Source organism: Heteronotia binoei, chromosome 4 (assembly GCF_032191835.1).
Source record: "Heteronotia binoei isolate CCM8104 ecotype False Entrance Well chromosome 4, APGP_CSIRO_Hbin_v1, whole genome shotgun sequence".
Lineage (NCBI taxonomy): Eukaryota > Metazoa > Chordata > Lepidosauria > Squamata > Gekkonidae > Heteronotia > Heteronotia binoei.
In genome coordinates this window covers 37,421,517-37,438,322 of record NC_083226.1, presented here as the reverse complement: position 1 = coordinate 37,438,322, position 16,806 = coordinate 37,421,517, and positions in this window count along the sequence as shown.

The following is a 16,806-nucleotide window of genomic DNA, read 5'->3' as shown; positions in this document are numbered from 1 at the left end:
GGAAGGAAGCAAGAGAGAAGGAGAAGGAAGCAGATGACAGCCAGTTGCTTGGGGCCTGATTTGCCCCCCAAGGTGCATGTTTAACACCCCTGCCCTATAGCATCTGATCAACTGTTTTTCAGCCACTCTATGTTTTCCTACTGACAGTAGCTCTTACCACAAGATACTAGGGCTTGAAGGTATATACCAACTACTGAACTTGAAATCCAAAGAGACTGATGCTTTTTAGACAGAGCTACAGCCAACAGCCTCCTTCAGCTCATCTTCAAAAATGGCCACAGACAACTTGACTTAAGGATCAATCCATTCATTTTTTTGTTATTTTCGAGACCACAGCAACAAAGTATTATGGTACATCTTTGTAATGGGGAGATCCATAGGAATTCAATTGATATCATGGAACCTTTATCCCAGGGGATCCCAGTGTCCTGACTGTGGACAACATGATGTCCATTGACATATTTCTTGGGATCCACCTTGCGGGGCTTTTGAGCAGCAGCACTCCTGATTGGCTACTGAAGATCCAATTGACTGTACTGATTAAAATAACAGTGTTTGTTTTATTCCGTCTTCCTCCTCTTCCCCATTGTATTTTTAAAATTATTCCTCTTCTCCTCTGCACTTGGGTTTCCTTTGTGTTTTGCTCTGCCTCCTGCAGCAGCCATTTTGTAGGGGGTTCTACCACCTAAGGCAGCAGGTTTGTGGTTGTGTCCACTACTTTGTGGCAGAATTCCAAAGGTTCCTACAAGCTAAAATAATTGGGGAACTCTACTCTGTGATATGAGGGCAGGGAGAGGACATTTCACTGGATTCTGATGGCTAGTTGAGGCTGATGATGAAAATGGCATTTTAGGGATTAGTAGAAACAGTACTAAAAATAAAATGTGAAGAACCATCATGTCATTATTTATATATCTATTTCTCAAGTGTGGCTCCCATCTTTGCATATCTAAGTCTGCAAATTGAGGGCCATGCTGATCCCTAACACCTGACATCACTGGGTGATTTATACCCCCCCATAAAAGATCTTTGTCTATGCTTGAACAGAGAACATACCTTCTTTTAATACAGATGTTGATGACACTGGCAGAGCCCAGGAGCCATGCTAGGCCTGGTGGTTGCAGAGCCTGGGAGCTGTGCTGGGCCTGGTGGCGGTGGCAGTGATGGAGCCCAAGAGCCACAGTGCAGCTGGTGAGAAAGGCGTGGAGGGAGGGGGGAGATGGGGTTACTCTCCCATGAGTCTCATGGGCCCACACTTGCATATGAAATATAGCACACTTCAACATTTACTCTATTGTATACAATTCCAGATGCCCAATCTCAAAAAAGAAAGGCTCTGAATAATCTGTGCTTGCATCTGTACATCACAGGTAACAGGAATTACATTTTAAATTACATTCCTTCATCATACTGAGAAATGGAGTGCTCCTCAGTTCCCCTCTCCCCTCACATGGAGCATATTGACCAACAAGCTATGTCCCCATACTGTCAGGATTAACACTGGTCGACATGATGTGCATGACATGTGATTGCATCCCCTTGATTCTTATAGACACCTTCATTCAGCCTAGACGTAAGGACCTATCAATATTTTTAAAAACATTTAGAAAGTGGGGACACACAACCCAGGGTCTCTTGCGTATTTTAATGATTGGACAGGTTAATATTAAGGTGGCTGCCAGTGGGAGGAACCTTGGTCCGCTCTGGGATATTTTGTCATGCACACATGCAATGATGCCTCCTGAAAGTGATATAATCACATCACCAATGTTAGTGAGTGTGACACTCTAGTTTTTTTGTCAGAACTCTATAGTTTGTAGCTGATTTTACATAGAGTTTTGCCTCAAACTAGAGGGTCACTATGTGACATTGGCAACGTGATGACATCACTTCCAGGTGATGACATCAAATTATCTTGGAGGCAATTGGGGTCAGGATTTCTCCCCATAAAAATGGGCATTACCTTGGGAGCAGCTGGGGTCAGGATTTCTTCCCACAAACGTGGGCATACCCCACCATCAGCGGAGGTCTGGCAACTAGTTGATATAGGGAACAGGGAAATAGGGAAAATAGCTAATTTTTGTTCAGTGCCTTGTTTCCCACTCCTCATTTTTATTAGAACTAGAAAATGTCATTAGATAGGATATTTGTTGTCATATTTTATTCACTCAAATAAGTTTGCTAATGTGGTGGAAACATTTACATGCAGGCCTCCCTTCTCAAACATAATTTCTCAATGACCATTATTGCAAACTGGTTGCAGAGCTGTATTTTCCCAATCAGGTGTGTCTATCCATATTTGTGTAGAAATTAAATGTAGAGCTTTATAACATAACAAGCGATAACCTTAAAAGAATTCTATTTAGAACACTTTGGCAACTAATTGCCAAACTGTCATAGACTTGTGCCGTTCAAAATTCCTGATAAAACATGGGCAGATCAGCCAAGTCTTGCTAAATTTACTGGTGACTGCCTTCTGTGTGTATTTTGTAGGTTGCATATCTTGGGCGGTTTCCATGCAGGCTGGGGAGAATCATTTTGTGCAGTTAATTATCATTGCTACTTGAGAAAATTGGATTTAATGGAAAGCCACTAAAATAGTGGAGGACTTATTTATGTCAGGAAGTGTGCCTAATTGAGATAAAAAAAAAATCAGGAGTATGGATTGTAACATTGTGGACCCTTGGGAGGCATGCTCATGGACTGTTTTATTGTGGTGTTTATGCCATATTATGGTTGCTTTAATAATTTTATGTTTGCAGAACGCCCTGTCATCTTTTCCTATTAAATTGTGCTGACAAGTCTTGCAGTATAAAAAAAGAATTCTGAATTCACCATTGCTGATGCTGTACAAGGAAGAAAATTGATCTCTGGCTCAGGATTTATGTCTCTCAGTGGTCTATATGGTTGGCTAGGAATGTCTTCTTAACAATTTGCTACAGGCTGGTGGGTGGCCATATCCATTGTTAAGCTGATTGCTTGCATGGATGATCAACTGGCTGATATTTCCTTAAATGGGAACTAATGGCTAGGAGATCTCTCTTCTCTCCACCTGAATTGTCTGGCAATGTAGGATCTGAGACCAATTTTCTGCACAGAAAATAGTTGGTGAGTTGGAATTTTTAAAAGGACACTGAAATTTGGGCTGAAAGAAGTGTGAGTTTTAAGCTGGACTCAGAGGGACTGGAAACTGACTAGGAGCCAGTTGGATCTATGTAGGGTTGGCCCTAGACTATTCGGCACCCTAGGCAAGGCTACCTTCTGGCATCTCCCCCACTGCACTGATAACCAGTTTTCAAAAACAGATGAATTGTGGGGAAAATGAAAAGCAGAAAACTTGAACTTGCTCTCTGACCTGGATAGGCCAGGCAAGCCTGATCTTGTCAGATCTTGAAAGCTGAGCAGGGCCAACTCTGACAAGTATTTGGATGGGAAACTTCCTTGGAATAATAAAGTGAGGAGGACAGGCTCTATTTAGCCCCCTCTCTGAATATCCTCCAGGCCCCCAATAGAGGTCAGAGGTTGACATGACTTCCAAGTGCATGCATGTACACACACACAAAACCCCCAAACAAACAAATAAACCAACTTGAAATTCTGAATAAGCATCAGGCAAGAATAAAAGCAGTCTTGAGCTGCTGGCACAACCCTTTTTTATGTCCTGATTTTTTTCTTGAAAGTGAAATACGTTGGCAAGCAATATATACTAGCCCCCACACTAGACACCACTTGCGAGATTTAAAAACCATCTAGGGTACACACACCCTCTCCCATCACAAGCAAAAGTCAAACCACAAATTCAATGCCTGGTTTAAAATCTGGATAGTTGAGGATGAGAAAGGGTTGTGTTCTTTTAACCATTGACTTCTTAGACCCCAATAACTCTGTGGGTCTCTGAGGAGCTGCTAGACTTGAATCTAGCTCTTCTACTGCAGACCAACACACATATACCCTCTGAAAGAATCAGTAAAGTAACTTTTGTTGATCTTAAAGGTGCCACTGGAACTTAAACTTTGTTCCTTTGGTTAATGCTGATATTGCTAATTAAAACTTAGCCTTTATGCAGCTTATATAGTCACTTCTGTTGGTCTTAAAGATGCCACTGAACTCTGTTCCTTTGGCTAATACTGATATTGCAAATTAAAACTCAGATGTTGTACAGCTCATTGAAGTCTGTCACTTACAGACCCCTACACAGTGACTCCTACAGCAGCCTTGTTCCACAGTGTATATTGCCTGATTGACTTTAAAAAATATTTTCAGAGAATAGCCTTCCTTCCTTACTCCCTCCCTCAAATATCTAATGTTCATGTCTTGCAGCTCTCAAACATCTGACATTTTTTCTATGTGGCTCTTACATTAAGCAAATTTGGCCACCCCTGATCTAGACTGTACTATTGTGATGCACTCTGCTTGGGGCTACACTTGAAGAGTGTTTGAAAGCTGCAGCTAGTATATAATGCTGTGGATAGACTGCTTGTCAGAGCCACAGACTTCTCCTCTGAAGTAGCAGGACTGCTCTTATACATTGAAGTGCCATACATTGATGCAGCCTCCTTTTAAGTAAAGCAATTAAATACCTGTGGCCCAGTAGAATTGGAGAGGCTCAGTATGCCAGCCCTTACCCCTTCGAGTAGGGCTAGCATTGCACAGGACTCAGCAGGAGTGAGAGGTGGGGTGGCCTAACTTTGCAAGAGTTAGATTAAGAAGCTTTGCACCCTTCCTTCTTTAATCCTTCCCATTAGTGGTCTGAGTCTTCTGGTAACACATGTAGATGATGGATCTTGGAGCTTGTGCTCTACTGAGGTTGTTGTGACCAATCATAGCAGTCACAAGCCCTGCCAAACTAAACAGCGGAATCCTAAGTAAAGTTATATCCTTTGATATCCATTGACTTCAGTGGATTTAGGAGGTTGTAACTTTGCCTAGGAAATCTAACTGCAGAAAGAACAGGGTGCCAGAGGTCAGCAGTTACTGCATCCTTAGAGAACAATTCGTAAGCAAAACAGAACTTCAATATACATAAAGGGCTACTAAATTTTGGTTCATTCTCAAACCTAGACAGGCTGAAGAATTTGAATTCCCATTTCCAAAGGAGTCTCCTCTTCATTGATATTCTGGTAACTATTTTGTCCAGAGATGATATTTCTTAATACAATCCAAATGATTTCTGAATTTGGAAGCATTCCCCGGAGTCTGGATAAACTGATCTGGTAATCAACTCTCCTGTTTCCTCATTGTGCCATTAATTATGCTTTTTTAAAAAAAGTTTAGCAAGTCCTGTTTTGAAATTAAACAATGCTGCAGGGATTCATCTCATTGATGATTTCATTATGGGAGATCTTCAAAGACCCCGAGAGAACCTGTAATCTTCACACTCTGTTTGCCTGATTAAAGCTTCAGCATTTTTAATTCACAAATCTGTGAAACTCTAATAGATTTACGTATGTCTCATGTGCCTTTCCTCATAGATAAGCTTGGCCTAATTAAGGCACTAGTGTTCTCCTGTATATGAAATTAAAAGTCCTGTGATGAGAGGAAAATGTAGCATGCTAGGGATAAGGGGAGTGAACCAGCAACAAAATGGAAGGGGCCAGTTTCAAATATATTTAATTATCAAAAATATTTGGTCTGGTTTGCTTCATTCTTCAGAGCTGTTACCAAAGAACAGGGATAGAAACATGAAGATGTCCCCATAAGCGGATATCCTGATCTTGGTCCTGTGTATTTCTCTGTGTACACAGGTAGATTTTGTGGGATTTTTATTTTTCATCCCATAAGGAAGACAGAGAGACTTCTAATAAGCATGTTTTAAATTTGATTACTAGTAGGGTTGCCAGCCAGATCTGACTCAAGAAATATCTGGGGACTTTGGTGGCAGAGCCAGGAGACTTTGTGTGTGGAGCCAAGAGCAAGGGTGTGACATATTTGAACTTCAAAGGGAGTTCTAGCCATCACATTTAAAGGGGCTGTTTGCCCTTTAAATGCCTTTCCTCCTTTTGGAAATAATTAAGGATAGGAGGATCTTCTTCTGGAGCTTGTAGAATTGGACTCCCTGGTCCAAACTTTTTGAAACTTGAAGGGTGTTTTGAGGAGAAGCACCAAATGTGATGCGGAAAATTTGGAGTCTCTACCTCAAAAGGTAGTCTTCCTAGAGCTCCAGATACCCACAGATCAATTCTCCATTATAGCCTATGAGAATCGATCTCCATAGGGTATAATGGAGTGCCTGGCAAACATTTCCTCCCCCCCCCCACACACTTTCTGATGACTCTGAAGATGGGGAGGACATCCAATCCCCTGCCCCCAATCTGGGGACTGGCAAGCCTAATGACTAGCAAGTTGACAGAAAAGGCAAGAAGGAAGAGTAGCGTTGCCAGGTCTGTGTTGGAAAATACCTGGAGGTTTTGGGGGTGGATCCTGGAGAGGACAGGGTTTGGGGAGGAGAGGGGCCTCAGCATGGTACAATGCCACAGAGTCTACCCTTCAAAGCAGCCATTTCCTCCACAGGAGCTGATATCTGCCAGCTGGAGATCGGTTGTCTAAGTGGAAGGTCTCCAAGCGCCACCTTGAGGCTGGCAACCCTAAGTGAGGCACAACTATATACACATCACTCATCCTGAAACCTTTTTGGGAAGTGTAAGAATGTGAAGTACTGGATTGGTTGGAAGTGCCTTGTCATGTATTGAAGCTTGGAAAATGCCCTTTGGGTGAAAACAAGGTACAAAAGTCCCAGGAGAGCCCATTCAGCTTGTATAACGATTAAAATATCACTGCACATCAAAGAATCTCTCGGATTGCAGTTCACTATTCTCCTTGTATCCTGAGGTCCATCCTTTCAGTATCTACACCACGGGAGGAGTGGACAGTCAACCTAAAAAAAAAAGAAAAATGACCTTACCCATTGAACTGTTAGGTTTTGGGAACTGATTGTTCCCCTTCCTGTTTAAATGTACTATTTTGTTCTGTCCTTTATAAGTGTATGCTTTGTTATGTACTATTAAGGCATAAGGTAATGTGGTTGTTATTGGTAGTTATTTCTTTAATAGTATTTTTTGAACATTTTACATGGAAGCATTGCTTCTTTTGTCTGCCTTCACCTCGGGATTGGCAGCCCTACATAGTTTAAACATACAGCCATGCTATATATAACATGAAACTGCATGATACTGAGTGAATCAAGTTCAAAGTGGCACTAGAAATGGGAACAGTATTCCAAAGAATGGGAAAAGCACATGACAAGAACAGCACTGGCAAATATGTAATCCAGTGGTTTATATAATTTATTTATTTACATTATATTTAGATCCCGCCCATTCTGTACAGACTCAAGGTGGCTAACAGCATAAAATAGACAGTAAACAAAAACAATATTAAAACAATAAAACAATTGGATAAATGACAATGGTGCTACTTCAGGCGGATCATGTAATATTTTCTTTCTCACGCGCACAGTTAATAATAAAGGTGCTATGGATCCAGATGTGCTGGCAGCCCTCTCCCATTAGATGCTATATGCCATCTGAAACAGTTCAGTCTTGCAGGCCCTGCCAAACTGCGATAAATCCTGCAGGGCCTTGATGGCTTCTGGAAGGGTGTTCCAAAGTATTGGGGCCATAACTGAGAAGGCTCTTGCTCTGGTGGAGTTGAGCCTAGCCTCCTTTAATAACAAGGACAGCCAGATTTTGAGAGCTTGATCGCAGTGCTCTCTGGGGAACACGTGGGGCAAGGCTGACCCGCAGATAGGTAGGTCCTAGGCCATATAGGGTTTTGAAGGTTAATACCAGGATCTTGAAAAGGATTCAGTACGCAACAGGCAGCCAATATATAATCCAGTGACTTTCTGTGGTTTGCTCCCCCCCCCCTTAAACATACCTTATGTTTCCCCTTGAAATATGCTTTTTTATTTTCACTTGTTGCAATATTCATAGCAGGAAAGGCAGGTGGTGAAGGAAAGGGGACCAAATTGTTGTCACTCGTACTTGCTGTAAACACAACATGCATTTTAAATGGCAGTTCTCATTGCCTGGCAGCAGCTATAACCAGCGCTTTTTTTGTAGCGGGAATTTCTTTGCATATCAAGCCACGCACCCCTGATGCAGCCAATCCACCTGGAGCTCATCGTAGGCCCTGTACTAAGAGTCCTGTAAACTCTTGGAAAATTGGCTACATCAGGGGTGTGTGGCCTAATATGCAAAGGAGTTCCTGCTACAAGAAAAACCCTGACTATAACCATGCTGGTGTGCTGCCATGTGCAAACCAAATTAAACAATTCAATGTCATATCCCCGAAGACTCACAAGAAAGTAACTGGACCTTGCAATGGTGTGACACCATTTTAAACAACATGAAGAGGTGTTGGGGAAATGTGTGCTAATGAACTAGAGAGAACACAGAGATGATTGTACTTTTATTGGTACACTGAGCTGAGCTAAATGTGCATTTTGACTGCATAAGGGGCCCTGAAGAGATGCCCTGTTTTCTTCACTGTGTTGGAAGCTTGCCAAAAGTGAAAGCTGCTTGTGGACTTTTTATTACAGTGCCACCAGTGCAAGTGGACAGAGGGGGTATTGCAGCTGACTGTAAGAGTGAGGTAAGACATAGGATCAATATGATTACACCTTGTCCTGTGAAGTGGTTGATTCTGGCCTGGTCCCTCCATCTGAGCAGAATCTCACCTGCTGTTGAATAAACAAAAGCTACAATCCATTACAAGAAAGAAATGCCAGTTTATTTCCGCCCCACCCCCCCATTCCCAAGCGCAGCAACATGCTAGAACAAGCATATCTGAACAAAATTAAAAAACGCTTCTGATTTGCAATACACTGATAAATTTTTTTCATTCACTTTAGTCAATTAAACTAAAAGTTTATGCATGTGGTTTAAATAATTAAATTATGTTTTGCAGAATTACAATTATGTTTTGCAGAACAATTTAAAAATAAAAAGTATATATTATGATTTCCAATCCCTGCTGTCTTGCTCAACAGAATGCCTAAGTTTGCAAGGCAGGCCTTAGGAGACTCTCTGCAGTTAAGACAGAATGAGGACACCATGATTCAAATCCCATTGGGTTGCCAATCTCCAGGTGGGCCTGGAAACTCCCAAAATTACAGCTGATCTCCAGACTTCAGAGGTGGTTACCCTGGATCAAATGCATGCCTTGGAGAATGGCATTGTACCCTGCTGAGCTCTGCCCCTTTCCCAAACTCCACCTTCTTCAGGCTCCACCCACAAATCTCCAGGAATTCCCCAATCCAGAGTTGTCAATCCTGGACATGAAGCTCTTTGGATGATCTTGGGCGACTCACTCTCCTCCGCCTCACACATCTCTGGGCTGTTGTGAGGTAGCTTGCAGTGTGTATTAGTATGGGTGAGATGCATGCAACCTTGAGCTCCTTGGAGAGAGAGTGAGGGAAATGTGATAGACGGCTCTGATGTGTTCCTGGAAGGCCCAAACTGGTCTCACTACTTAGTCTTGCCGTGCATGTTTTTGAGGGTGAAGCTGTTAGGAACTTTTAAGAGCAAAATCTGAGTGTCCTGGCAACTCAGAGACCAACAAGATTTGCAAGAGCCAAAACTCCCTTTATTAGAAAAGTTACAGTGTGGTCCGAGAGCCATGGGAACTGAAAATAAAGGTTAAAAAGAGAGAGAGAGAGAGGTAAATGTAGTCCCCTGTGCAAGCACGTCATTTCTGACTCTGGAGTGACGTCGCATCACAACATTTTCATGACAGACTTTTTTTACAGAGTGGTTTGCCATTGCCTTTCCTTTACCCTTTTCCTAGCAAGTATGGGACACTCTTATTCAGCAGGTGAATCAGCTTATCCAGCTTCCTTCCCCCTGTTCACATATAAGCTGCCTTATCTGACCAATAGTTTATCTAGGCCCTATACTGTCTACACACTGACTGGTAGATTATCTTGAAGGTCTCAAACAGTGGCCAGGCAAGCCTTAAGGGATGGACATTCCAAAGGTGAGGTGCCACCCCTGAAAATACCCTGTTTTCACATCTGAAGGTAGGTTTTTGGAGACAGGTCTTAACACACCAGCAAGCAGTCACTCTCCAAGAATGTCCTTTGCAGCTCTGCTTACCTTGGATTACTTTAAACAGAACGAGAAAGTAAATAGAGTTGCGAGCTCCAGGTTGGGAAACACATGGAGATTTTAGAGGTGAATCCTGAGGAAGGTGGGGTTTGGGGAGGGGAGGTTTTTCAGTGGGATCTGATGCCTTACAGTCGACTTTCCAAAGCAGCCATTTTCTCCCAGGAAACTGTCACATGGAGACTGGATGTAATAATTTTCATCCACCACCTGGAAGTTAGTAACCCGAACTAAGCAAGGGTACTACTGGGGAGCTATAGCTATTTCTAAAGGTAATGAAAATACTTTAAAATATTTTCCTAGGAGCTTATTTCCTTTTGATTAAACTAAAATATATCTGAATATGGTTCTGGAAACTGAGCCAGTTTTTGGAAACTGAGCCAATTTCCCTGTGAGCTTGAACTCCCAACTGCAGTATGATTAATACAGGTTTGCATAAATTGTGATTCATCAGGCTGACTGCAGCAAGCCAGTCATGCACCCTGCTAGGTACCTTGACTTTGAAGTCTCAGGCAGGCAGCAAAAACACAGTTATCCCCCCCCAGAGGGGGGGGGGATGCCATACTCCAATGAGTGCTTTTGTGAGACATGCTGTGCAACTTGGCTTCCCAAGTTCTTAGTCTATGCACTCCAAGTGTTTGCAACTCACTGGCCATGCACAGCCAACCAGGGCTTTTTTGTAGCAGGAACTACTTTGCATATTAGACCACACACCCTTGATGTAACAAATCATCCAAGAGCTTATAGGGTTCTTATTGCAGGGGCTACTGTAAGCTCTAGGAGGATTGGCTACATCAGGGGTGTGTGGCATAATTTGCAAAGGAGTTCCTGTTATTAAAAAAAGCCCTGCAGATGACTATGTAAATGAGGGAACATGTATGTGCTAAGAGCCTGGCCTGAGTGATTCTTCCCATATGATTATGCTCACGAAAGCCCTTGTTCTGTTGCTATGGCTCTCTGGAGAGGTCAAAAGCTAGAGCACCAGAGAAATGCTTTTCTCCTTTTGCCTTTCAAATTCCATTTTTCACCTCTTGTAGCTTCAGTGTGCCAATACCTGATAAGTGGTAGCAGGAGGTTAATGGGGGATCATTATTGCTGACATGTGGCGTAGCCCATTCATATGGAAGGCAAATTGGAAAGAGCACTCTGGCATCTGGAGCACAAGAGATTTGCCCTCTGGATCTTGCACAAGCTAGTTCAGCAACACCCAGCATGCTGGATTTATTAGAGAGGCACATCTTAAATAATAAAATAGTTCTATTTACAGTTACAGTCATGATAATCAGCAACAACCGTAAATAATATTGTTGTGGGATAAATACTTACTCAAATGTTTTTAGGGTATGTTAACTGCCACAAACCCAATTCCAATGCACCTTAGAGTAGCAAATGTTCCACTCACGTCCCCCAAAAAGAGTGTTGGTGGCAGAAGAGAATGTACTTCACAACTTCCAGTCACTGTTTCAAACACCAAAAACTTAGATACACATAAAGAAAATTGTGTGGAATGTTACAAGGTCATCTTTCTGTGAAATGAGAGAAGTGCCATATCTCCACAGAGGAGGAGGAAGTAGTAAAAGAAGATGAAAATGATGCTTTTCTAGCCCACTTTTCTTTACCTTAAGGAGTCTGGAAGTGGCTTACAATCGCATTCTCTCCACAACAGTCACCTTGTGAAGTAAGTGGGACTGAGAGAGCTCTGAGAGAACTGTGACTGGCTCAAGGTCACCCAGCAGGCTTAGTGGGGAGGCGTGAGGAATCAAACTTGGTTTTTCAGGCTAGAGTCAACCTCTTGTAACCACTGCACCACATTTATAACTATGAGGAGCATATTGCAAAAAACATAAAGACCAACAATAAAAATTTCTTCAAATATATTAGAAGCAGGAAACCAGCCAGGGAGGCAGTGGGGCCCTTGGATGACCAAGGAGTAAAAGGATTACAGAAGGAGGATAGGGAAATGGCTGAGAAGCTGAATGCATTTTTTGCCTCCGTCTTCACTATGGAAGACAAGAAGTGTTTGCCCGCTCCAGAACCACTAATTTTGGAAGGGGTGTTGAAAGACCTGAGTCAGATTGAGGTGACAAGAGAGGAGGTCCTACAACTGATAGACAAATTAAAAAGTAATAAGTCACAAGGTCCGGATGGCATACATCCAAGGGTTCTGAAAGAACTAAAAGTTGTGGATCTTCTGACAAAAATCTGTAATCTTTCTTTGAAATCTGCCTCCGTTCCTGACGACTGGAAGGTAGCAAATGTCACCCCCATCTTTAAAAAAGGTTCCAGAGGAGATCTGGGAAATTACAGGCCACTCAGTCTGACTTCAATACCAGGAAAGTTGGCAGAAACTATTATCAAGGACAGAATGAGTAGGTACATTGATAAACACGGTTTATCGAGGAAGACTCAGCAAGGGTTCTGTAAGGGAAGATCTTGCCTCACTAACCTGTTACATTTCTTTGAGGGAGTGAACAAACATGTGGACAAAGGGGACCCAATAGATGTTGTTTACCTTGGCTTCCAGAAAGCTTTTGATAAAGTTCCTCATCAAGGGCTCCTTAGAAAACTCGAGAATCATGGAGTAAAAGGACAGGTCTTCTTGTGGATCAAAAACTGGCTAATTAATAGGAAGCAAAGAGTGAGTATAAATGGGCAGTCTTCACAGTGGAGGACGGTAAGCAGTGAGGTGCCGCAGGGCTCAGTACTGGGTCCCATGCTCTTTAACTTGTTCATAAATGATTTAGAGTTGGGAGTGAGCAGTGAAGTGGCCACGTTTGCAGATGACACTAAATTGTTCAGGGTGGTGAGAACCAGAGAGGATTGTGAGGAACTCCAAAGGGATCTGTTGAGGCTGGGTGAGTGGGCGTCAACGTGGCAGATGAGGTTCAATGTGGCCAAGTGCAAAGTAATGCACATTGGGGCCAAGAATCCCAGCTACAAATACAAGTTGATGGGGTGTGAACTGACAGAGACTGACCAAGAGAGAGATCTTAGGGTCGTGGTAGATAACTCACTGAAAATGTCAAGACAGTGTGCGATTGCAATAAAAAAGGCCAACGCCATGCTGGGAATTATTAGGAAGGGAATTGATAACAAATCAGCCAGTATCATAATGCCCCTGTATAAATCGATGGTGTGGTCTTGTTTGGAATATTGTGTGCAATTCTGGTCACCGCACCTCAAAAAGGATATTATAGCATTGAAAAAAGTGCAGAAAAGGGCAACTAGAATGATTAAAGGTTTGGAACACTTTCCCTATGAAGAAAGGTTAAAACGCTTGGGGCTCTTTAGCTTGGAGAAACGTCAACTGCGGCATGACATGATAGAGGTTTACAAGATAATGCAGGGGATGGAGAAAGTAGAGAAAGAAGTACTTTTCTCCCTTTCTCACAACACAAGAACTCATGAGCATTTGATGAAATTGCTGAGCAGTCAGGTTAAAACGGATAAAAGGAAGTACTTCTTCACACAAAGGGTGATTAACATGTGGACTTCACTGCCACAGGAGGTGGTGGCGGCTACAAGCATAGCCAGCTTCAAGAGGGGGTTAGATAAAAATATGGAGCAGAGGTGCATCAGTGGCTATTAGCCACAGTGCGCGCACGTGTGTGTGTGTATTTATATATAAATTTTTTTTTGTTCACTGTGTGACACAGAGTGTTGGACTGGATGGGCCATTGACCTGATCCAACATGGCTTCTCCTATGTTCTTAAGTAGTGCTTGCTGGCATTTCTGAATAATTGTTTTCTGCACCTATAGCCATGGAATAATTTTTACCCCAAGACCTGCTAGTGATTTCCATTGTTTGGGACCCTCATCATGATTGAGTTTTGTATCCCAGTTGATTTTTAAAAATTATTTATAGGAAGGAAAATGTAAAAACTAAGTGTCTGTATTTTGACAGCCCTGACCCAGGTGGCCCAGACTAGACTGGTCACATCAAATCTCAGTGGCTAAACAGGGTCATCCCTGGATAGTAGTTCGATAGGAGACCAGCAAGGAAGTCCAGAGTTGCTATGCAGAGGCAGGCAATGGCTAAACCATCTCTGTTTCTCCCTTGGTTTGAAAAACCACATGAGAATTTGTCGTAAGTTTTCAGCTGTGACTTGACAGAACTTTAATAATAATAATAATAATAATAATAATAATAATAATAATAATAATAATAATAATAATAATAATAATAATAATAAATTTATTTTTGTATCCCGCCCTCCCCCGCCAAAGGCTTTGGTGTGCCTTTGTGTAGCAATGTGTAGATGTCAAGGTCTTCAAAGCAAAATGTGGTAGATCTATTTCTTGATGCATTCTGCTAATCAAAAAAGATGCAACCAGGGAGAAAATCCATCCCCGAAAATTGATATATTTTTTAAATTGTGTTTAGGTCTGAATTAGTATCCTTTTTACCAGTGCATCATGGTTCTGTAGAAAGATTCTGGTGCTGTTGCAATATACCTTCCTTCTCCATTTTCCCTTGAAACCAGATCCATCTCTTATAAAAAGCAGTCATGTTCCTGAAGAGCAGCAGAGGAAGTGACATAAGAATCATGCTGCCCACCACCTGCAAACAGTTTATGGAAAAGGGCAGAATATAAGCCTACTAGATAAATACTAAATGTTTCCAGTGGCTTTTAGCCATGGAGTATGGAATGCCCTTGTATCAAGATGGGAACTTTCCTCTGCTTTTGTTGCAGTTTAATTAATAAAAGCAAAGTGTTAGAGCTGAGCTGCACCCTAAGACTTGGCTGCAAAGCATCCCTGTGAGGGTACCATTTCCACTGGAGAACTATCAGGGAAGAAGAAGTGCTTAACCCCTGACCATGACTACACGAGAGATGAGCACTGGGAAAAAATTTGGCTAAATTCAGATTTGAGGTATTTGGAGCTTAAAGTATTTGAGACTGCCAAATATTTTCAAATACTAGGTTTCAACTATGCTTGCCAACTCAGGAGATATTCAGGAATCCTGAATGTACAGCTCTGTTATACCCTATGGGTCATTAAAGGCAATAGCAAAGTTGCATAAGGTATTATCTGGGGGCTGGAAGGGAGGGTGTTTGAGGGAGAGGCACTAAATTTGCGTGTAGCTGCTGGAGCCTCTCCCCAAAAGAACCCCCAAGTTCCAAAAAGATTGGCATAGAGGGTCCATTTTTATGGGCACCCAATATGGTTGCCCCAATTCCTCATTGTTTCCTATGATGGGGGAAAGGGTCAATTTTCCTAAGGCATTGACTGTGGGCTGGGGTGGAGGGGGTTTGAGGGAGAGGCATCAGATGTCCAGTGTCACTGCTGGAGCCTCTCCCCACAAGACTTCCCAAATTAGGTAGGTGGTGCTGAGCTGGCTGGTGTAGATAGCAGAGACTCCCTAGGGTCTCAGGAGAAGGTTCCCCCCATCACTTGCTCCTTCATCCTTTTAACTCCTTTCAAGCAGGTCTATCACTGAGCCGTGGCCCTTCCCCAGTGTTTGACTCCTGGTGACTGATGTGGTGTTTATTCTCGTAGAGCCAAAAATATTCAAGCATAGGGTTCCTTGAATACTTTAACTGTCCACTCCTAATGAATAATGGACCACATGGTTGCTTAATTGCAGAGTGAATTCACACTTTGTAAAGTAGAGGGCGTTTGCCAGCTCTGGACAGTAGGCAGAATCTCAAGAGATTCTTCTTTTGCTTTAAAGTCTAATAAAAAGTTTCTCAGTGCCAGATGCTCATATGACACATTCAAAGACAAAGTGAACTCTTGAGTCCCCAGCTGTGAGGCCTCTGAGTGCTCTGGAAAGGCCACATTCATTTGGAGCTAAACAGACAAAATGCACAGAGACCAATTAGCAAGAAAAGTTAATAATGCAACAATTATCAAAGATTTACTATTTCTTTGGGACATGGGATGGGGAAAAAAAATCTTTTTTAGGCAATCAAACCGAGTCAACAGTAGAAAATGAAGATGACCTCTACAAGGCAGCTGCAGTAGGTACAGATTCATACTCACACAAATGCACACAGACACACCAAGGAGAAATACCAATGGACTAGGGCAGGGGTGGCAAAACTTGCTTAATGTAAGAACCACATAGAATAATCATCAGATGTTTGAGAGCCACAAGCCATGAATGTCAGATGTTTGACACAATGCCACAAGGAAGGAAGGAAGGAAGGAAGGAAGGAAGGAAGGAAGGAAGGAAGGAAGGAAGGAAGGAAGGAAGGAAGGAAAATAGATGGGGGAAAGAGAGGAAAGTAAGCAACTTTAAATGCATTATCCTAGCTGCCAGCTGGCTTGGAGAAATGATTTAAAGAGACAAATGCCTTCTCCGAGCCATCTGGCAAGGTGCTGGGGGCTTTGAGAGCCACACAATATGTGTAGAAGAGCCACTTGTGGCTTCTGAGCCACAGTTTAGCCTCCCCTGGAATAGGGGTACAAGAATATTTATGTTTTGCTAAGCTGTGCCAAAGTACATACAAGGGCCTTTTTACTTTTGGGGTGTTCCCTTGGTTGGTTTGTATCATATGATGGATCACTTGAGTGGGGAATGTGAATTACCAGCAGGAGCTGATGCAAGTAAACGGTGAATTAAAATAAAGGTTCCTAACTCTGATCCCATGTAGGGATGTCTGTATATGGCCCATGTGTTACAAATATGAAGAATAGGTTTTTATACCTCACTTTTCTCTGTCTTAAGGAGTTGCAAAGCAGCTTACAATCACC